General features: G+C 44.2%; 1 long non-coding RNA gene across 1 annotated transcript; it reads right to left on the minus strand.

The window, feature by feature from the left end:
• Positions 1–8,631: 8,631 nt before the first annotated feature.
• Positions 8,632–9,322, minus strand: LOC122459188. The gene is made up of 2 exons (XR_006279700.1): positions 9,269–9,322; positions 8,632–8,693 (listed from the first exon to the last, which is right to left on the minus strand). It is a non-coding gene; the product is annotated as an uncharacterized LOC122459188 (long non-coding RNA).
• Between the last annotated feature and the right edge of the window lie 13,943 nt (positions 9,323–23,265).

Consider the following 23,265-nt stretch of genomic DNA (forward strand, 5'->3'; position numbering starts at 1 on the left):
TGGGTCTCCCATTGTTTCCTCTCTGCAGCACAAAAATCAGGGGCTGAGACATTGTTAATAATACAACTCATATAAGATGTTCGATGTATCTACATGGAATCTTTAATTTACTACAATTCTCTGCTGTGGCAAAGTCCTTGTCTAGTGACCATGTAAACAGGCAGCTGCAGATTTCTGCAGCATCTAGGGCAAAGCTGGCTTTGTGCCAGCCAAAGTGCAGGTGGTCTGCTAGGGCTACGCTATGCTCCAGGGTTCTTTGCGTGTGTAATGTCCCTTAGAGGAGCATTATAATTTGGCATCAGTTAGAGCAGTCCCAAGGCTTCTCTAACTTATACCAGGATACAAAGTGGCCGCTGACAGTCCCAGAGGTTGTGGGAGCACAAAAAGCTGGCCTTTGTCCTGCCTCCCCTTGGGTGAGCTGAGTGGCACTCTGGTATGCCTGGGGATCTGGGTCAGTGAGTTCATTGTGGATATAAAATGCTACCAGGCCAGAAGGGTAGCATTGTGCATTTAATTGCACAGATGTAAGTGATGCACAAGGGAACGTAGAATCAAACCCAAAGACTCCAGTGGAGTTACTCCTGCTACACACCAGGCTCAATTCTTTGAGCATGTAAGAAATCTCCCTGACCTCAATGGCACTTCAAGTACTTTTATTTAAGCATGTGCTTAATTGCTTTGCTGGATCAGGGCCGGAGTGCTCACCGCCTTGCAGAACTGAATGCTGCAGGAGGAGAGAATCAGACCCTACATGCTTAACCCTTCACCATCATAATTCACTATGACATTGCTGATCCTCTTTATTCAGTGGGTTAAACCGTTCACTGTTTAAATACTTACAGCCAGATTCCAGCCAGAACTATGCCTCTGAAGGGGCCTTTGGGAAGGGGGTGGGGGAACCTTGAATGAAGAAATAACAGTCCCCACTCTCCTGCCTCATTTAAGTCAAAGTAGAAATCGGCCCCCTGAATTTCTGGCTTCACCATGGAATGACCGCATCTCTGAACCCCAAAAGGCAGGAGGTGACTTTTGAAAAAGGTGGTGAACACAGAAAAAGGAGAGCAAATTGAAGTCTCATATAGATTCTTGGTTGGACAAGTTAATGTTTGACAGCTTGAATTTATGTGAACATTAACAAGGCTGATAATTCAGGGTCTTGCTGCTCTTGGTAACATTCCAGGGGTAATATTTTCACAAAGACTAACTATTTTTGGACAATTTCTCCAAAGTATTCAAAATAAACATGCTTTTCCCCTAAGCTCAGGCCGGCATGCCTCCTTGTTTCAGTTCTCTTTTTAACAGTAACAATGTTCGTCCCTTAGAGCCAAGGTAAACTGAAATCCTACCCTCTGCTGGACAATCTCCCTGTCGCAGAGTATCCCCAGCTACCAATGGCATCATTAAGAGATAATGGGCTACACAATCTTCTCCCTTAAATTGGTTTTACAATGGTGTAACTCCACAGATGCTAATGGAAAGACTCCCAGTTGCCACCAGTTTGAGGCTAGGTCATCTGTGAAAAAAGTAGGAAGCCAACAATGTAAAATCCAAGTGAAGACAAGGCACAGGTAGTTTTTGACATAGCTGAGGTCAATCCTAAGACCCTCACCTAAACTTTACCTCAACTAGCTACACTGAGGTAAAAACAATAGTACCTGTCTCCTCTAGAATCTTACCTGTACAGCGCTGAACAAACATTTGGGGTTTAAGAACATAAGAACAGCCACACTGGGTCAGACGAAAGGTCCATCTAGCCCAGTATCCTCTGATATTCTTGTTAACTGCTGGAATTAGCCTACCTGCTTGTCACCATGAAAGGTTTTCCTCCTTTCTCCCCCCTGCTGTTGGTGATGGCTTATCTTAAGTGATCACTCTCCTTACAGTGTGTATGATAAACCCATTGTTTCATGTTCTCTGTGTGTGTGTATATAAATCTCTCCTCTGTTTTTTCCACCAAATGCATCCGATGAAGTGAGCTGTAGCTCACGAAAGCTTATGCTCTAATAAATTTGTTAGTCTCTAAGGTGCCACAAGTACTCCTTTTCTTTTTGTCTTCTAACAGTGGCCAATGCCAGGCACCTCAGAGGGAATGAACAGAACAGGTAATCATCAAGTGATCCATCCCGTATCGCCCATTCTGAGCTTCTGGCAAACAGAGACTAGGGACATAATCCCTGCCTGTCCTGGCTAATAGCCATTGATGGACCTATTCTCCATGAACTTATCTAGTTCTTTTTTGAACCTTGTTATAGTCTTGGACTTCACAATATCCTCTGGCAAGGAGTTCCACAGGTTGACTGTGCTTTGTGTTTATTTTCCAGCTAAGTGGCTGAACCAAAAATTGTTTTGGTTTGGTTTTTTTCCTCAGCAAAATGAAACAAATTTTTTTAATTGGGTCTAACAAAACGTTTCCAACATCATTTTGATTTGACATTTCTTTTCCAATTGCCATTCTGTTTTGAAAATGTCAGAACTCTCCAACAGTTCCCAGTTTTATTTTTTTCATTTTCTTTCAGCCAAAACAATTTTTTACAAAAAAAAAACAGCTGTATTCTCAAGATAAGTGTATTTTTACATCAAAATAGCTATCTTTGCAGTGAAAGCATTGCCTAAATGAATTAAACTTTAAAGCAATTCAAACTGTTAAAGTAAGAAAATTCACAGGCCCATCAGATACTGTTATGCCTTTCAGTAACCATACAATCTAATCTGGGACCACAAATGCAAACTATGCATTTCCATACGTTAATGTGTTCGGATTTCTTTTTAAATTTAATCTTAGTACTGAATTTACTGGATTTGTAATGTTTGTTAAGGGTAAAAAGCATTATCCCTCAAAGATACTTTCAGCAATAGCTCCATCCTAAATTAGCTGTGAATGAATCAAAGATGTTGTTAGTAACACAGATAAGGACTACATTTTAGAAAGGTGAAATGACTTGTTCAGGCAGGTCTATCACAAGAGCAGGTCTCCTGAATCATAGGACAATGCTCTACTCACTACGGCATGCTGCCTCCAGGAAACACGATGAGCAAAATAGGTGTTATTCGTTATCACAATGTTTAGCATCTTAAAACATACCGCACGTAAATCCCCTCCTGGATGTTGGTTGTAACACACAGCCTTCGTGGTTTTGAACATTGAGGGAACAGACTATTGGCCTGAAAACACCTATGATCTGTTTAATCATCTGAATCTACAAAGGCAGGTTGCATAAACTACTTATTCTGGAAAAAAAAAGCCTGGTTATGCTGTAGATATAAAAATGTATAAATGCCAATTAAAAAGCTGCTATTGAAGCTTTAAGGAGACTTATCAGTAGTTACTGACAATACCCTGAATGACTTGTGGCCCACAAATGTATCCCCACTCCCAACATACTTAGAATTTACACATCTTGAAAGTATGTTACAACTATTAACTAATTAATCTTCAAGCTCTGGTATCACACACGTTTGCTGACATATTATATAAAGATTGGATACACTGTCCCTACAGGGAAAACATTAAAAAAATTAGGTTTGCTGAAACATCTAGAGCTTAGACTTTTTTATAATTAGCAGGCTATTGAAAGTCTATATTTAGCACCCATATGAAGGTAAAACTCCTGACTTCTAGTCAAGTCCTGGATGACACTACCAAGAGTGTGTTTTGAAAAGTCTAGCTTTACAGTCGTCGCTATCTACTGTTCTGGCCCCAATCCAGCAAAGCACTTAAGTCAATGGAACCAGTCATGTACTTAAAATTAAGCATGTGCCTGAGTGCTTTGCTGGATCAGGGCCTTACCGCCCACTAAGAGTAACAGCAGTTTCATCACAGGCTCCAACAGAAAAAGGATTGGGCCCTTAATTATACAGGGAGCAGTAGGAACACCTGTATTAAAGTTGCCTAACAGTGGCATAATGACCCTCTATTTTCAGCTGCTGATAACGTGGCCAAACTTTAGCCACTGGGGCTGAAAATGTCCATGCTTTGGAGCTGTCTCAGGCTGACATTTTCTGGAGAGTTTAAGGGAAAATGGTGCAGCCATTTCTGAGAATGAGGCTAGGGAATGTTAGGAAGCCATGCCAACGGCAGTCTGAATAGTTCAGGCATCATCATGGTTAGGAGTAGGAGGTAGGAACTGGGCAGAGCGAGGAGCTGAGGTCAGACAGGTGCCTTTGGCTGCCTCCTGTGGGGAAGTTTGCTTCGCTCCTCCCCTTGAAACCATGCTGTGCGCACTCAGCTCTATGGGAACAGCAGAGAGCCAAGGCACCTTCTCCTCCCCCATCCCCAGCGACCGAACCAAGCACAGGGCCTGCAACTGTTCTGTGTTTTATAATCTTATTTTCCAAATCAAATCAAAGGAGTGGGATGATGTGACAAGAAAGTTCTGAATTCCCAGGAGGTGTAGATACATTTGATTTCTATGATTCATTTAAACTCACGAGGGTGTACGCAGGGCTAATGTATATTATATAAGATACTCCAAACACTCTCCTGTGGCTCTTGGACGACTCCACTGTGATCCTGTGCTGCAAAATCTTGATGACATGCCAGTCTGAACCAACTCATCAGCTGGGCACAGGCGCTCTCTGTTACTCCCCTAGGAAGGTGGCAGATAAAAGACGAGGCATTCAAGTAGCTGACAGAGTAACCTGTAAGTGCCTGTCCTGGGCAATCTACTTGTGAACTTTCCTGGCTAAGAGAGGCGACGTGTCACAGCTGTCAGCTTCATATCATCTTTCCTCTCTGCCTTTCATTGTCCTTAGTCCCACGAATGGAGGTTTTATTTGACTTTCTTTTCTTGGCCCAGCTCGTCACTGGACTTTCTTCGTCACGATGCACTAATGCATCTTGTGGGTATGACAATCCAGAAAGTTCCAGGGAACAGCTGAGTTAAAGAGGGAGTGGAGACATATGTGGAAGGCCTAATTGTTCGATGAGGACACTAAGGACGAGAGGGCATGTTTCACACGCAGCGCTGCACCAACCCTTGGGTTGCTCATGCAGAGACTGTTCCTCAGGGCTGTAGTGCATCAGCTCTGGTTCATGACCTGGTGGTAGGGGTTGTGGGAGGGACAAGGCCATAGCCCTACATTCTCCTCACTTCCTTTTGGGCAACTTGCTCTCCAGGGAGTCATGATGGACCCAGCACCCATTTATCACAACAAGTGTTCTAATCGGGAGTGTCATATGCAAGACACACAAGGTAATTGTCCTGCTCTATTCAGCATTACTGAGGCCTCAGCTAGCATACGGGGTGCAGTTGTGGATGCCACATTTTAGGGAAAATGCGGACAAATTGGAGCGAGTCCAGAGAAGAGCAACAAAAATGATAAAAGATGTAGAAAACCTGACCTTTGAGGAAAGGTTTAAACGTGCCCAATTTTTTTTGTCTTGAGGCAAGACTGAGGGGGAACCTGATAATAGTATTCCAATACATGAAGGGCTGTTATAAAGAGGACAGTGATCAAATGTTATGCATGTCCACTGAAGGTAGGATAAGACATTATGGGCTTAATCTGCAGCAAAGGAGATTTAGGTGAAATATTAGCAAAAGCTTTCTAACTCTAAGGGTATGTCTACACTACGAAATTAGGTCGAATATATAGAAGTCAGTTTTGTAGAAAGCATTTTTATACAGTCGATTGTGTGTGTCCTCACACAAATGCTCTAAGTGCATGTAGTTGGCGGAGTGTGTCCACAGTACTGAGGCAACCATCGACTTCCGGAGCATTGCACTCTGGGTAGCTATCCCACAGTTCCCGCAGTCTCCACCACCCATTTGAATTCTGGGTAGAAATCCCAGTGCCTGATGGGGCTAAAACATTGTCTCGGGGGGGTTCTAGGTACATATCGTCAGGCCCCCCCTTCCCCCTCTCCCTCTGGGAAAGCAAGGGCAGATAATCGTTTTGCACCTTTTTTCTTGAGTTACCTGTGCAGACGCCATACCACGGCAAGCATGGAGCCCGCTCAGCTAACCGTCACCGTATGTCTCCTGGGTGCTGGCAGATGCGGTACTGCATTGCTACACAGCAGCAGTTTATTGCCTTTTGGCAGCAGACAGTGCGGTATGACTGGTAGCCATCGTCGAAGTAGTCCAGGGTGCTCTTTTAACCGACCTTGATGCAGTCAGGGGCACCTGGGCAAACATGGGAGTGACTCAGCCAAGTCATTTCCCTTTTAAGTTTCGTTTCATGGCGATTCAGTCCTACCGGCAGTGCACTGTCTTAATCTGCAGCCAGCAGAAGACGATGGCCAGCAGTCATACTGCACCGTCTTCTGCCGAGCACCCAGGAGATGACAATGGCTAGCAGTCGTACTGCACAGTCTGCTGCCAGCAAGATGTATAAAGATAGATGAAGTGGCTCAAAACAAGAAAAACCCAGATTTGTTTTGTATTCATTTTCTCCTCTCTCTCTCTGTGAAATCAATGGCCTGCTAAACCCAGTTTTGAGGTCTATCCTTGAGGTTTTGAGTTCTCTCCTTGACAGGGCCATTCTGTTTCTCACAAAGCCACCCCCTTTGTTGATTTTAATTCCCTGTAAGCCAACCCTGTAAGCCATGTCGTCAGTCGCCTCACCCTCCGTCAGAGCAATGGCAGACAATCGTTCCTTGCCTTTTTTCTGTGTAGAAGCCATACCATGGCAAGCATGGAGCCCGCTCAGATCACTTTGGCAATTAGGAGCACATTAAATACCACACGCATTATCCAACAATATATGCAGCACTAGAACCAGGCAAAGTGAAACCGGGCAAGTAGGCGACATCAGCACGGTGACGAGAGTGATGAGGACATGGACACAGACTTCTCTCAAAGCACAGGCCCTGGCAATGTGGGCATCATGGTGCTAATGAGGCAGGTTCATGAAGTGGAACGCCGATTCTGGGCTCGGGAAACAAGCACAGACTGGTGGGACCGCATAGCATTGCAGATCTGGGACGATTCCCAGTGGCTGCAAAACTTTCGCATGTGTAAGGGCACTTTCATGGAACTTTGTGACTTGCTTTCCCCTGCCCTGAGGCACAAGAATACCAAAATGAGAGCAGCCCTCACAGTTGAGAAGCAAGTGGCAATAGCCCTGTGGAAGCTTGCAACACCAGACAGCTACCGGTCAGTTGGGAATCAATTTGGAGTGGGCAAATCTACTATGGGGGCTGCTGTGATACAAGTAGCCAACACAATCAAAGATCTGCTGATATCAAGGGTAGTGACCCTGGGAAATGTGCAGGTCATAGTGGATGGCTTTGCTGCAATGGGATTCCCTAACTGTGGTGGGGCCATAGACGGAACCCATATCCCTATCTTGGCACTGGAGCACCAAGCCCGTGAGTACATAAACCGCAAGGGGTACTTTTCAATAGTGCTGCAAGCACTGGTGGATCACAAGGGACATTTCACCAACATCAACGTGGGATGGCCGAGAAAGGTACATGACGCTTGCATCTTCAGGAACTTTGGTCTGTTTCAAAAGCTGCAGGAAGGGACTTTATTCCCAGAGCAGAAAATAACCGTTGGGGATGTTGAAATGCTTATCATTATCCTTGGGGATCCAGCCTACCCCTTAATGCCAGGGCTCATGAAGCCATACACAGGCAGCCTAGACAGTAGTCAGGAGCTGTTCAACTACAGGCTGAGCAAGTGCAGAATGGTGGTAGAATGTGCATTTGGACGTTTAAAAGCGTGCTGGCGCAGTTTACTGACTCGATTAGACCTCAGCGAAACCAATATTCCCACTATTATTACTGCTTGCTGTGCACTTCACAATATCTGTGAGAGTAAGGGGGAGACATTTATGGTGGGGTGGGAGGTTGAGGCAAATCGCCTGGCCACTGGTTACGCACAGCCAGACACCAGGGTGGTTAGAAGAGCACAGGAGGGCGCGGTGCGCATCAGAGAAGCTTTGAAAACCAGTTTCATGACTGGCCAGGTTACGGTGTGAAAGTTCTGTTTGTTTCTCCTTGATGAAACCCCCCACCCCTTGGTTCACTCTACTTCCCTGTAAGCTAACCACCCTCCCCACCTCCCTTCGATCACCGCTTGCAGAGGCAATAAAGTCATTGTTGCTTCACATTCATACATTCTTTATTAATTCATCACACAAATAGGGGGATAACTACCAAGGTAGCCCAGGAAGGGTGGTGGAGGAGAGAAGCACCAGGAAGGGTGGTGGAGGAGGGAAGGACAAGGCCACACAGCACTTTAAAAGTTTAAAACTTATTGAATGCCAGCCTTCTGTTGCTTGGGCAATCCTCTGGGGTGGAGTGGCTGGGTGGCCAGAGGCCCCCCCACCACATTCTTGGACGTCTGGGTGAGAAGGCTATGGAACTTGGGGAGGAGGGTGGTTGGTTACACAGGGGCTGTAGCGGCAGTCTGTGCTCCAGCTGCCTTTCCTGCAGCTCATCCATATGCTGGAGCATATTAGTTTGATCTTCCAGCAGCCTCAGCATTGAATCCTGCCTCCTCTCATCATGCTGCCGCCACCTTTCAGCTTCACCCTCTCTTCAGCCCGCCACCTTTCCTCCCGGTCATTTTGTGCTTTCCTGCACTCTGACATTGTCTGCCTCCATGCATTCGTCTGTGCTCTGTCAGTGTGGAAGGACAGCATGAGCTCAGAGAACATTTCATTGCGAGTGCATTTTTTTCGCCTTCTAATCTTCGCTAGCCTCTGGGAAGGAGAAGATCCTGTGGTCCTTGAAATACATGCCGCTAGTGGAGAAAAAAAAAGGGACAGTGGTAGTTAAAAAGACACATTTTATAGAACAATAGGTACACTCTTTCACGGTAAACCTTGCTGTTAACATTACATACATAGCACATGTGCTTTCATTCCAAGGTCGCATTTTGCCTCCCCTCACTGCATGGCTAGCCCCTCATCCCTCCCTCCACCCCATGGCTAACAGCGGGGAACATTTCTGTTCAGCTATAGGCAAACAGCCCAGCAGGAATGGGCACCTCTGAATGTACCCTTAAGAAAAGCACCCTATTTCAACCAGGTGACCATGAATGATATCACTTTCCTGAGGATAACACAGAGAGATAAAGAACAGATGTAGTTTGAATGCCAGCAAACATACACTGCAATGCTTTGTTCTACAAGTACGTGCTACTGGCCTGGAGTGGTAAAGTGTCCTACCATGGTGGATGGAATAAGGCTCCCTCTCCAGAAACCTTTTACAAAAGCTTTGGGAGTACATCCAGGAGAGCCACAAATGCCAGGGCAAATTAATCATTAAACATGCTTGCTTTTAAACCATGTATACTATTTTAAAAGATACACACACCAGAGGTCCCTTCTCCGCTTGGCAGGTCCAGGAGGCAGCCTTGGGTGGGTTTGGGGGGTACTGGCTCCAGGTCCAGGGTGAGAAACAGTTTCTGGCTGTCGGGAAAATCAGTTTCTCCGCTTGCTTGCTGTGAGTTATCTACAACCTCATCATCATCATCTTCCTCATCCCCAAAACCTACTTCCATGTTGCCTCCATCTCCATTGAAGGAGTCAAACAACACAGCTGGAGTAGTGGTGGCTGAACCCCCTAAAATGGCATGCAGCTCATCAAAGAAGCGGCATGTTTTGTGCTCTGACCCGGAGCAGCCATTTGCCTCTCTGGTTTTCTGGTAGGCTTGCCTCAGCTCCTTAAGTTTCACCCGGCACTGCTTCAGGTCCCTGTTATGGCCTCTGTCCTTCATGCCCTGGGAGATTTTGACAAATGTTTTGGCATTTTGAAAACTGGAATGTAGTTCTGATAGCCCAGATTCCTCTCCCCATACAGCGATCAGATCCCATACCTCCCGTTCGGTCCATGCTGGAGCTCTTTTGCGATTCTGGGACTCCATCATGGTCACCTCTGCTGATGAGCTCTGCACTCACCTGCAGCTTGCCACGCTGGCCAAACAGGAAATTGAAATTCAAAAGTTCGCGGGCCTTTTTCTGTCTACCTGGCCAGTGCATCTGAGTTGACAGTGCTGTCCAGAGCGGTCACAATGGAGCACTCTGGGATAGCTCTCAGAGGCCAATACTGTCTAATTGTGTCCATAGTACCCCAAATTCAACCCGGCAAGGCCAATTTCAGTGCTAATCCTCTTGTTGGGGGTGGAATAAGGAAATCGATTTTAAGAGCCCTTTAAGTAGAAAAAAAGGGCTTCATTTTGTGGATGGGTGCAGGGTTAAATCGATTTAACACTGCTAAATTTGACCTCAGCTCCTAGTGTAGACCAAGGCTTAGGGTAGTTAAGCTCTGGAATAGACTTCTCGGGGAGGTTGTGTAATCCCCATCATTGGAGGTTTTAAGAACAGGTTGGACCAACACCTGTCAGAGATGGTCTAGGTTTACTTGGTCCAGCATCAGCACAGGGAGCTGAACTAGATGGCCTCTGGAGGTCCCTGCCAACCCTATATTTCTATGATGTAGGAAAGTGCTGTTTTACAGATAGAGAGCTGAGGCTCGGAGAGACTAAGTAACATGCCCAATGTCACACAGAAAGCCTATTGTAGATGAGAGACTCGAACGCATGTCTCCCAAATGCAAGGCCTAGCACCTAGCCACTAGACTAACCTTACATTTTCTAAACTTCCCCATGGAAAAAATCAGAATTTTCCAGTGGGAAAATTTACACAGGAAAATTCCCAGTTTCATGGCCAATTCTACACATATCCAAGGTTGTTTAAATGCTGGTCATAGAGAAGTTTCCTCTTTAAAGGTTGCTGTATCAGTAGGGTGGCTGGTGTGAGAATTATTTTTGCAACCACAGCTTATGGGTTCCATACTGTTCATTGTTTAGGATGTTCTAAGGATGTGTGCTCATTAGCATGTCCTCCCTTGAATTGCAGTTAGCTCAAAGTGTTTGATTTAGTTTCATAACAGCAAGTCTTGAAAAGAACATTAAAACTGTATGATAGCACAATAAGTAATTTATTTTCAAGCATGTACATGCAGCTTTGTATTGAAAGAGTATAATAAGGAACACTCTTGCGTGCTAACTAATTGTTTTGAAATCTATTCCAAAATTGTGATCCTACTTAACATCTTCATTACTTGGTGCAAAACAAGTGCATTTTTATTATACCAGTTGGATTAGGTCATGTGCACAGTGAGTATCTTTAAATCAACACTGTAACTGTGAAGAAATCACTGTGTAATCAGACATCAAACAAGCAATATTGCCTAGGGTGGCTTTTCCCAGAGCACTCAGTGTGGGCCTAATCCCACTCCCACTGAAGCTAAAGGACCAGTATAGAGTGATGTTGAATGACCCACCCCTAAGGTCAGTGTGGAGTGACGTTGAATGACCCACCCCTAATTCTTTCAATGAAAGAACAGGTGAACATGGCAAGATACAATAGTCCCTTCCCTGAATAAGTCAATACACTGCTAGAGGTAACGTGCAGTGAAATCTTTGCCAAAGATCACTTGATTTCTATGGTCATCTCTCCTAATGGCCAATAAAATCTCAGTTTGGAAAAATAACCCTCCCATACCACCAGGGCTGCATCATGAAACCTATTATGCTCTGAAAAGCAGCAGTCACTTGAGTGGCTATTATTAACTGTTTTCACTCGAGTCAGACTGTTCTAGGCTGGAATGGATAGTGTGATGCAGACCTTCTTTTGTACTACTGATCAAATAGCACTATCATAATAATATCTTCTTTGGGAAGCGCCTCAAAGCAAGTCATTTCAAAGGCAGGAAGAAGGCAATACCTGAAGCTGTCTAATTACAGAGCTGAGATATGCATGGCAGAGTATTAAATAATGGTATAGATGAATTACCACAGGAGAGAGCTGGGCTGATAACCATATCTCGTACACTAATACTTGAATGTTGTTTTGCATTCTTTGAGCCTTTTAAGATGACAGGTCTGTGATCAACTGCTTCCCTTAGAGGTTGGCAGCTTTCCTGCACTAGCATTTAATTTCTGTTTGATGTTTGCAACTTTGTGTCAATGTACAAACTACTGTTAAGATATATAGCAGTGATTAAAATAATTCATCCATCTGGTTATAATTAAAGACTGAGTTAAATGTAATGACAACTTTATCTAGCAAAGCCGGCTCTCATCTTTTAAAATGAACCATGCACCTTCAACCATTTTTTTCCCCTGCAATGAACTCTTGCAGTATGGCTTTTCAATTAGAGTGAATCAAAACTCGTGTCATAAAAGGATCTGAATAATGACATCTATGGTAGAAATAAAACAGGAGTTGTACATATCTAACTTTTTCCCACATTCAAGAGTCCACTATGGGTCACGAGGGGCAGTATGGGAAACCTGTGAATTCAGACCTAGTGGTTTAAAAAGGAACAGCTAGGAGGAGACTAAACATTTAAATGACAATCAGGCAGTATTTTCCACATGAAGTGGGACTGCTGAAGCTGTGTGTGAGTCAAGATCCCCTCTGATCCAGCTGAAGTCAATGGTAAACCTCCAATCTGCTTCAAATGAGCGAGAACGGGCTCTCAATAAAGAGGAAGAATACAGAAACAGTCCAACATTTCTTACCCTGCAGATTCTCCCATGCATTCATCTTCTTGGGCAAAAAATAATTGGGAGCAGGAAGGGGAAGCCACTTGAAACTGCAGATGGAGGTAAAAGATGTCTCTTCTGGGCTACCAGGCTAGGGTGGCCCAGTCATGCCAGGAGAGCTGCTATCCTGATTTCTGACTCCGTTTAGGGGCAGCAGGCCAGGAAAATGGGTTATTGTGTGATGCATTTCCCCTCATGGTGGAAACAACACAGAGTGCTTGATCCCACACTATTCACGTCCATGCGAGTTTTCTTATTGACCTGAATGGGCACAGCCTCAAGGTCAGACAGAAGAAGCGTGTTCTAATATTGCAAGCAGGGAGTTTTAGGATTTGGGCAATATGTTTCTGTACTCGGCAATCATGAAGAGAGCTTTTCTGATCCCATCATATATTTGTTTGAATGGAGATCTGTAATAAAGTAATGAATGAGACTTGCTGTGGCTTGGGGGTAGAGAAGGAATTCAAGAAAATCTTTGTTATCGGGATGCTACTTGGACAAGTGTGCATGGTAAGAGCCTCTCCCTAATCCCCACCCCTCAGACCTTATTCCAGGTGTAAAGCAGGATGCTTATAAAAATTTCTGGGGTCCCTGGAGCTCTTTTTCCTCCTTTTTCCCTGTTTCAGAAACATAAAGATCAACTTTTTCTCTGTAATTTGTTTGAATCCACATGCTGCATATCAGCCTGTTGTTGACTGAGTCTGACTCTGAAATCTAATTGTTTAATCAACAAAATAATTGATTGAAGCTCATTTCAAAGTTATATTTGGGGGAGGAATTGTGATCCCTTTATATCATAGCAAACTGTAGTATTTTAGTTCTATCATTAATTTGCTTAAATATGTATTGTCATTTAACTGAATGTGTGGCCTATAATAAACAGAATTATTTTGTTCCACATCAGAACGAAAACAACTTGAAATCTAATTTTTTTTTGCTTTGTAGTTTTCCAGCCAGCCTTAATTATAAGTATCTTCCCTAAAGAAAGTTATCTGTGAGAGGCTAGATTGGCATGAACAAAATTGTTTCATGTAAGTCAAAGGTGCTATCCCAGCTAACGACGTAACAATCTTGCTAGCAGGTAGAACTGTTTTCAAATCAGGACAGTATTGTTGTAAACGAACTTTCAGTAAGATTAGAACTTATAGGACTTCTGCTCTGTGTATACCCAAAGCTTACATTCAAGTTACAGCTGTGATTGCTTTAAAGGGCCTTCTCTCTTTTTTGGAGGGGGGGAAGGGTTGCTGACTCCTGATTTTTGTTAGGAAGATAGGGAGATTGATCATGGCATGGACCAACTGTCTGCTCACAGGTTGATGAATGTCCTTCAGTCCCGTTTCTTTTTTAATCTGAATAATGACTGAATGAAAACAGGCGATCACATGCGAGACCAGATCTTCAAGGCACCTAGCGCCCATTGAAATCAGTGGGAGGTGGGCATCTAAATATGCCTTTGTAATTAGGGATAGACGAGCTGATTATAAAATAAGAATTGATCCAATCCAAATTTTTTTTTTTTTTAAAAAAACACCTCACTTTACTCTGCCCAGTTTTCCCCAAGACAAGGAGGAGAAGGGACGAATTGTGACACAGCGAATATTCACACAAATGGTTGATGGGGGACTTGAAGAACGAGTGGTTTTCACTAGTAATATAGTTATTTCTAAAATATAGCTCCTTCATGTCCTGGCTTTGCCTCAAATACATTCATGTTTAGAATGAAGGGGACCCTAGTTCCTCTCATTACAATTAATAAGTTTAATATATGTCAGGAGAGCAGCCTTGTTAAAGGCCAGATTGTGACCTGCCTAAAACACCCTTCCGGAGAGCAAAGGGATGCATGGTGTATCATGAGTAGTAGCGCATGAGGGACAGTCAATGCTCCCTCCCACACATGATTTGTGGTTCAGCCTTGGCTCCCCACCCCTCTTGCAACATGCTGGCTTATGCAATAGAAGAAACAATCGGCCACTGGTGCAGGTTACTTCCCTGCCCCCCCCCTCGGAAATGGAGCAAGAAGGGAATCTGGGATGAAGACTGTGACACTGAGTAACAATCTGGTTCCTGGCCTGGTCCTGGGGCAGCACCACTGCGCACCGCTCCCCACTCAGGGCTTGTGGCCATGAGTTAATCTGAAACCGTTAGCATTCTAACCTTACCTGGGGGGATTTCCACCTTTGTATCTGGAACCATGCCTACAGCGCTGAACACAGTGAGCTCACAATCCTGTCTAGGGTCTCTACTGTCGGGTAACTATTAAATTACATATTAATAAAATGTTAGGGTTGCAAAGCCAATCACTCAAAAGTTAGGAAATACCAGAATTTAAAGTTGCCCATGCAACCTGAAGTCAGCCCCCTGGTACATATGCACTGTGATAAAGTCTTGTAATTACAGGGTCACATAATTTTGCCAAACAGATGTGATCAAAAATCCCAAGTCAGGCCCTAAAAAATCATGACTTTAAAAAAAAATCTGGTGACTTTTTTTTAAAGCTATTATAAATGTGGGGCACTCCTTTGCCTTCTGTTCTTTGAACCTTTTGCATTCACTCTGGTCACCTTTCCAAGCTTTTCTTTGCAACCCGGAGGGCTATGAACTTATTTTAAAAAAATACAAGCTGAGATTCCTACATAACCACTCATCTCCAGGAACTGGGACTTCAAATAAAGCACCAAATATTGCTAAGCTCATGATAGACTCACAAACTTTGGCAACATTGCATACTATTTTTGTTTCTAAAAGCCCCCATGTGTCACTCAATGTGCAAGACCCGATCCTGTGAAGATAAAATCACATACCTCTATTTCTTTGTGTTGGGCCCAGAAGTATCAAAATCCGGAGAGGCTGTTATTTCCAATTGGCTTGGCTAGAACCAGGAAGTACAGGAAAAAATTTCATGAGAAACCATGGTCTCATGAGATTTTCAGCTAAATATCCAGACCAACCATAGATGACCTTTGCATGAGCAGTACAAATGTTTGACTGCTTATCCAAACTGTTGCTGAACGAAACCTATACTAAAAGATAGCCAAAGCAATGTCACAAAAGCATGACATTCACAAGATAGGTTATTGCACTTTGCTTCTTTCTATATAGCATGTTCCATATTTGCTTACAATTACATGCAGATACACTAGTTCCTTTTCCATACTAACAGTGATATCATGGTGTTTGCTACCTTGCAGGGATGGCCTGAGAACCTCTTTTAGGACATCTCTTAATGGAACAAATCAGAACTGAGCTGTCCAAAAGGCTGTGGGAAAGGCTGACAACAGAAATGAGAAGGAGGCAAAAGAATGAACCTGTTAACTGGCCAGTGTGAAGAGAGCTGCAATATTACAATCAGTCTCCATTCTTGCTTCCATCTGTCTGTCTTAGAGCCAGGATCTGATACCCTTACTCTTTATAGTAACACCTTACTCCATGAGCCCCAGGAGCTGTTGACTTCAATGGGACTTCTGCTTTGAGTAAAATGCTATTGAATGTGAACAAGGATATCGGTCTGGCTCCTAGGGTTTTCTACAGTGCCCATTTTGCTTCTACCTCTGTCACAGGGTAATCTGTAGCACTCAGCACCATAGTCACTAAGAACTCCTTACTCAGGGCAGCTCATGCAACCACCTAGGACTGATTTCAGTGAGAAGAGGATACTGTTGGAAAATCACCCCCACATGCTCATTGTTTTACCGAAGTCTGGTTTGAAGTGTGGATATATTTCAAAAGCTGAATTGATTTTTAACTTGCATTCTGGAATATCTGCATATTCATACCACTGATTTTCATTGCACAGCGTTGTTAAGGTCAGAAGGGACCATTAGATCATCTTGTCTGACCTCCTGCATATCACAAGCCATTTCACCCAGGTCCCCTATCCTGAATCCAATGGCTTTAGTTAAAGCCACGTGTCTAGTCCCTGGTGTGTCACAGGGAACAGGAGAGACCATGGATGCCTGAGGGCCCTGCAATAACAGGAATTCGAGGAGGTGAGATAGGCCAGATGACCCCAGCAGGCGATCCACGCCCCATGTTGCAGCAGAATGTGAAACACTCCCAAGCTCCCTGCCAATTTGGCTGTGGGGAGGGATTCCTTTCCAACCCCAAATCTGGCAATCAGTTTGACCCTGAGCAAGTGTGCAAAACACACCAGCCAGGCATTTTAAGCTCTTAGAGGCAGGGATCATGCCTACTTGTGTACAGCACCTGGCCCGATAGGACTCCAACACAAAGGGCCTCTGGGCATTGCCATCAGATAAATAGAGATCTTTTAAATGTTGTCTTTGTAATTGCCACTATTTCTAAGTGAGATATGCATTAGTCGCAGGACTGTCTGTGAACGGCAATAGTCATTTGAGAGACAACCGATAAACACAGATAACGGTCTATTCACTTCCATCCTCTGACTCCCATCTACTCTGCAGAACAATAGACCTACATTCCGTGGCAGGGCCCCAAGCCCAGCTTTGCACCAGAAGTCGATCTGTAACAGTATACAAACACTGCAGCCATTTGAGTCTCCAGAGCTTATCTGAGGTACAGATGTTTCTAAGTGAACCAAATATTCAAATGAATCATTTGATCCTCAGATTTTTAATCCAACAAAAACCCCTATATGTATTTTTTTCTTCTGGTTCACTTCCAGCTGCTGTGGAATTGACAGTTTGCAGCAGAAAACCTCACCATACATAGCTGCTGTATCCTTGCCTTTTCTTGGCTGCTGGAAGTCACAGTAGGGTTCCTCGGTTCCTACTCTGTCTGGAGATGGGGATGTATTTGGATCCGATTTATCCTCTCTCCTTCCAGAACAACCCAAAACATTCCTCTCCCACTCACTTGGGGCGGCTTTTTTTTTTTTCTTTACCGGAACCCAGGCCTGGTTTTGACGTTGTCAACTCTAGAAAGAGCAGCGCTTTTGGGAAATAGATTCTTTGAGAAGCTGAGCAAAAGATACCCAGTATTGGTATGGGGCAGATCGTGCCCAGCTGAGCTAGCTCCCACAAGTATGAGCGAGGAAAAGATGCTCTCCACAGAATCAAGAACCATTTCCAGTAGCCTACATCTAGCTCCCCATGAATATGTGTCACAAAACCCACCACCACAGCACCAAGGGGCACCCTTCTTGGCAGGCTCTGGAACGAGCTGTCCTCTGGAAGTGGTCTCTCTGGATCTACGTTTAGACTCCCTGGCAGGGTAGCATGGGGAAGCTTGCAGTGCTGCCGCTGCCCATATTAAACCTCGTCAGAAGACAGAGGTGCTCACCTAACCCTGATCGCAGAGAGAGGACTACAGTTTCCAGTGCCGTCAGTTTGGCTCCATGGCAGAGCTTGACAGAGGCCTATCTGCAGTGTTCCAGATGGCAGTCCCACTTCTGGCTCCTCCAGAATCTCCCGCTGAGGTTCTAGTTGTACTTCTTCCCACAGGTTTCAGAGTAGCAGCCATGTTAGTCTGTATTCGCAAAAAGAAAAGGAGTACTTGTGGCACCTTAGAGACTAACAAATTTATTTGAGCATAAGCTTTCGTGAGCTATAGCTCACTTCATCAGATGCATTTGGTGGAAAATACAGAGGGGAGATTGATATACACACACAGAGAACATGAAACAATGGGTTTATCATACACACTGTAAGGAGAGTGATCACTTAAGATGAGCCATCACCAGCAGCGGGGTGGGGAGGGAAAAGGAGGAAAACCTTTCATGGTGACAAGCAAGGTAGGCTATTTCCAGCAGTTAACAAGAACATCTGAGGAACAGTGGGGGGTGGGGCGGGGGATCACTCTCACAGATCTTGGGAGACAGGCCAGTCCTTTCTTACAGACAGCCCCCCAACCTGAAGCAAATACTCACCAGCAACCACACACCACACAACAGAACCACTAACCCAGGAACCTATCCTTGCAACAAAGCCCGTTGCCATCTCTGTCCACATATCTATTCAGGGGATACCATCATAGGGCCTAATCACATCAGCCACACTATCAGAGGCTCGTTCACCTGCGCATCTACCAATGTGATATATGCTATCATGTGCCAGCAATGCCCCTCTACCATGTACATTGGTCAAACTGGACAGTCTCTATGTAAAAAAATGAATGGACACAAATCAGACGTCAAGAATTATAACATTCAAAAACCAGTCGGAGAACACTTCAATCTCTCTGGTCACTCGATTACAGACCTGAGGGTAGCTATCCTTCAACAAAAAAACTTCAAAAACAGACTCCAAGGAGAGACTGCTGAATTGGAATTAATTTGCAAACTGGATACAATTAACTTAGGCTTGAATAGAGACTGGGAACGGATGAGTCATTACACAAAGTAAAACTATTTCCCCATGGTATTTCTCCCCCCCACCTCACCCCCCACTGTTCCTCAGATGTTCTTATTAACTGCTGGAAATAGCCTACCTTGCTTGTCACCATGAAAGGTTTTCCTCCCCCCCCCCCCCCCCCGCTGCTGGTGATGGCTCATCTTAAGTGATCACTCTCCTTACAGTGTGTATGATAAAACCCATTGTTTCATGTTCTCTGTGTGTGTATATAAATCTCCCCTTTGTATTTTCCACCAAATGCATCCAATGAAGTGAGCTGTAGCTCACGAAAGCTTATGCTCAAATAAATTTGTTAGTCTCTAAGGTGCCACAAGTACTCCTTTTCTTTCTTCCCACATTTCTTCCTTTATGCACTCCCTGTTTGTGTCCCCACAAAAGGCCAGAGACTGCCTTGTCTGCCTCTTGCTAGCACTGGCCAAAATGCCATGCTTCAGACCAGGAAAATGAAGTTAGACGGGGTGAAAGAGGGGTCTCTTCATAACTATGGGGTCTAGTTCCTTGCACTTGTGTGTTCATATCTCCAAGAAGAATTCCTCTGGGTAGCATCCACCAGCACCTTAGAGTCTTTCTTGTCTGGAGTTCTCCGCTCAGTCTCCTCCTCCAGATCCCTTTGTTTGGCCCTATGAAGCGCACTCCTGTCCCTGTTTTCTCATAATCTGTCCCTCATAATTAGTTGACCCAATGTTTCCTTTCTCCCTTCCCCCCTGTCGGGGTGGGGTCTCTTATTCTATTTATTGGCAAGAGCCCCCTTCTTACGGTGTCCAGGGCTTTCTGCTCAGTGTCTATCTCTGGAGCCTTTATTTTGAACCTCTAACCTCACTCCTGTTCTTGCTTTGATTTTGTTGTTATCCTGCCCTATTCAGTTGACTCCCTTTCCCCGGCTCCCCCGTCCCCTCTGTTTTCATGGGCAAAATAGACTGGCTTTATGGCCCCTCCTTTCCTGCAGGGTGCAGGCTTTTCACTGTTTGCTGGGCTCTCCCTCTGAGTCCAGGATTCATGCAGGCTGTATTCACTGCCCCAAACTTCATACCCAGTGTTTTTTTTTTTAAAAGGAATTATAAAAATACAGGGTGACATCCTGGCTCCATTGAAGTCAATGGGAGTTTCACCACGGACGTCAAAAGGGCCAGGATTTCACCCCAGCTCTGAGAGTATCAGTCTTTCTCCTTCATACATAGGAGGGTTTTTCAGTTGGATCCCTTGAGAAAATAATTTATGGATTCCCAGTCATGACACTTCTGAGACTTTTTCCTGTCAGAAGACATTGGCGTTGATAAACCCATTAACCAAAATGAAAGAAAAATGACATGTGCTCCCAATCCCATATGGAGTACTGTAAATTTGCAACCACTTAACTCCACCCAAGGTAGAAACCAAATTACATGCAAAGACAGATGCACATAAGAGGATGAGTATGTTGGAAATTGTACTGACTTCAGATTGCTCAAGGAATTAGCTAAGTATGGCTGGTTGTCCAGAAGCTGTCACAAGATTTTCCCAGAATAAATTTAATATTCAAAATAACGTTAAAATCCAGATTCCTTCAAGATGGACAGCTTGAACAATTTATGAGGAATTCTCTTTTTTACGGGGGATTAGTTGGTTAAAAATAGATCTGACAAATAAATGCGTCTAAGTATTCCCAGATCCCCTGCAGTAGAAATGTTTTCCGTATTTCATGTGGGGAGAAAATATGTCCCAATGAAAGGTAATGATATTTGGCCTCTCTACTGCTTAAGAAGACTAACTATGTTAAAAAAAAATTATTTGCAGGTCACCTTTAAACAATCCAGAAACTTTACAGGTATGTGCTGGAGCCATAAGGAAACATTGGGCACATAGTACATTTTAAACATGCCTTTATTTGTTTTCTTTCACAGATCCCCCAAAGTCCAGATTCAAAGGCTGTCGCTCCATGAGATGCCAGGATACAAACGAAGCTGGCGATCTGTGCCACAGGGCCCGACTGGAAGCAAATCTATCAGGGTTAGGCGGGTGCCGTGTTTAACTGAGTTACTCAGTTAATGGCCTCATTTCAGAGCTGCAGTCCAGAATGAGGCGCTCTCTCTTTTTGAAACAGAAAGACCACCTCAGTTGTGCACCCTCTTACCAGCAACGTGCTGCCTGAACCATGCCAAAAAGAAAGACGAGAACTTCTTAAAGGAGGGGCCCCACGCTGGTTCCACTATGGAATCTTCTCAGAGCAGCAAGAATTGGGGAACAAATCATACAGCCATGTTGGCAGTAGAATAGGCAAGACTAACCAAGCGACTGCTTACTTACACGGCTGGCTCTCCCTCAGAAGAGGGGATGGCAGCCAAAGGCAGAGGAATGAAGAACAGGGATGGAAAGATGCAACGGTTGGCAGGGGGAACTACGGCTTAGAGAGAGAGAAGCTTGTGGTTGTACACAAGGAAGGAGCCAGCCTCGGGAGTTTGGGGAGTGTCAGCCAGATGATTCTTTGGTGCCCGCAAAATGAACAAAACAAAACGTCAGGGGGTGAACGAGTATGGGCTTTGCAGACCCAGAAGCCCTCAGTCTTGGGTACGGAGAACCACGAATAACCTGGGACTGTTCAGTAAAAATCCACAGGACAAACTATCAACCCTGGCACTGTGTTTTCAAACCTGTCTTCACAATGAAGAGAGCCAGAAACACAGGGCAGAGATTAGCCTTGGTGTTTAAGGGAGCCCAAACGCTAGGGAACCAGCTGCAGCAGATTGTGTGTGTACATGTTAAAGTCAGGCCAGGGACTTGCCGTATGACACTGGGCAAATAGTTTAATCTCTGTGTCTCAGTTCCCTGTCGGTAAAATGGGCATAATAACCCTTCCTTTCTCCAACCTTCTGTTTATCTTGTTCATTCAGCATATAAGTGCTTCAGGGCTGGGACTGTCTTTCACTATGTTTTTATACAGCACCTAGCACAATGGGGCTCTGAACCCAGTGGAGTTTCTGGAGTCCCACTGTTACTGCAGGTGATAGACTCAGACAAGAAATTTTGGATCCAAACTTCCCCAAAGGAAAAGGCTCTAGGGTTTTGACTGTGTCCATTTCTAGTACAGTGCACTTCGGCCCAAGTCCTGTCCTTATTGGAACTGGGTGTGTGAAGAAAGGATTTGCGGGTTTTGCTGGCACTTCTGGGAGAGAACAAAATTGTTTCAGGTCAACCCCAAAACCAACATTTTTCAAAATTTTAGGTGAACTGAAAAGTCTTAAAAAACCTGTTTCAGGTCAAATAAAACATGTTTCAAATTTGAGCTCTCGCTCCTCCTCCCCCTCACTTTTTAATTAAAAAAAAAGCCCAAACAAAGGTCATTTCAGAACAAAAAGTCACTTTGAATTTAAAATGACGACATTTCTGAAAGTGTTTGACCCAAGCAATTTGCCGAAATCAACACAAATTCACAAAATGTTTCCATCGACCCAAATCTGCATTTTTCACCCCCCTCTCAAAAAAAACAATTTTGGGCTGAAAATTTCACCCAGTTCTTGTCCTTGCTCCTAGGAGAGAGGACAGAATGGTACTAGTTAAACATTACTACTACTGAGAACCTCCCTGAAGAGGATGATTCAGAGTGGGTGGTGGTACCACACAGCTGCTGCACCTAATGCCACTTGACCAGGATATGTCACAGACAATGGCCCACCTGTTCGCTGGTGGGTGATCATCCCTTGGCTGGAAGTTTCATGGAAGATCACCCCATTTGTGATCCTCTCTAGTGCACAAAATAGGAATCCTGGTTTCCATGACCCTCGTCCTCTGCTTGTGCATTCACACAGCCCAGGGAAAGATGAGGCTTCTAGACAAAATTTTCAAAATACACTTATATAATTGAGGGGCCTAAAAAGTTTTGTTTTTCAAAATGTTATTAACTTAGGAGCCTGGGTTTAACTGAAAGTCAATGGAATTTCAGCTAACTTTTCTCTGGGATTTAAAAAAAACTGACTTTATTTTCTTTAAACAAAAGTTGAATCACTTGACTCCAGCAGCTGGGGCTATAAGGAAAAACCAAATACTGTAAGTCTTGTGATGAAACCACAGGAGCTGGCAGCACTATGTTTTACACACATAAATGTAACAGGCATGTGGTATTTCTGCATGCTGTAATGTAGGGAAGTGAACCGGCATTTGAATTTTGAGCTGTTTAGAAAAATGTGAAACTTTTCTCCTAATTCCACTTGATCTTTGTTGCAGTAGGTATCTGTAGAAACAAAGTCTTATCCTTTGTAGTCAGACAGATTATGGGCTTGATCCTTTGAAGCTAGGCGGATTTTTGCTAGATTAGCTCCAAACAGAAGCAGGCCAAGTGTTTGCATTGCTGTGACATTAATATTTAACTCTGCAGCTATTGTGTCCTGCTTCCTTTTCCTTCTCATTTAACACGCTTCTGTATTTTGTTTGCTCCTGAGCAGATGGCACATCAAATT

Source organism: Dermochelys coriacea, chromosome 3 (assembly GCF_009764565.3).
Source record: "Dermochelys coriacea isolate rDerCor1 chromosome 3, rDerCor1.pri.v4, whole genome shotgun sequence".
NCBI lineage: Eukaryota > Metazoa > Chordata > Testudines > Dermochelyidae > Dermochelys > Dermochelys coriacea.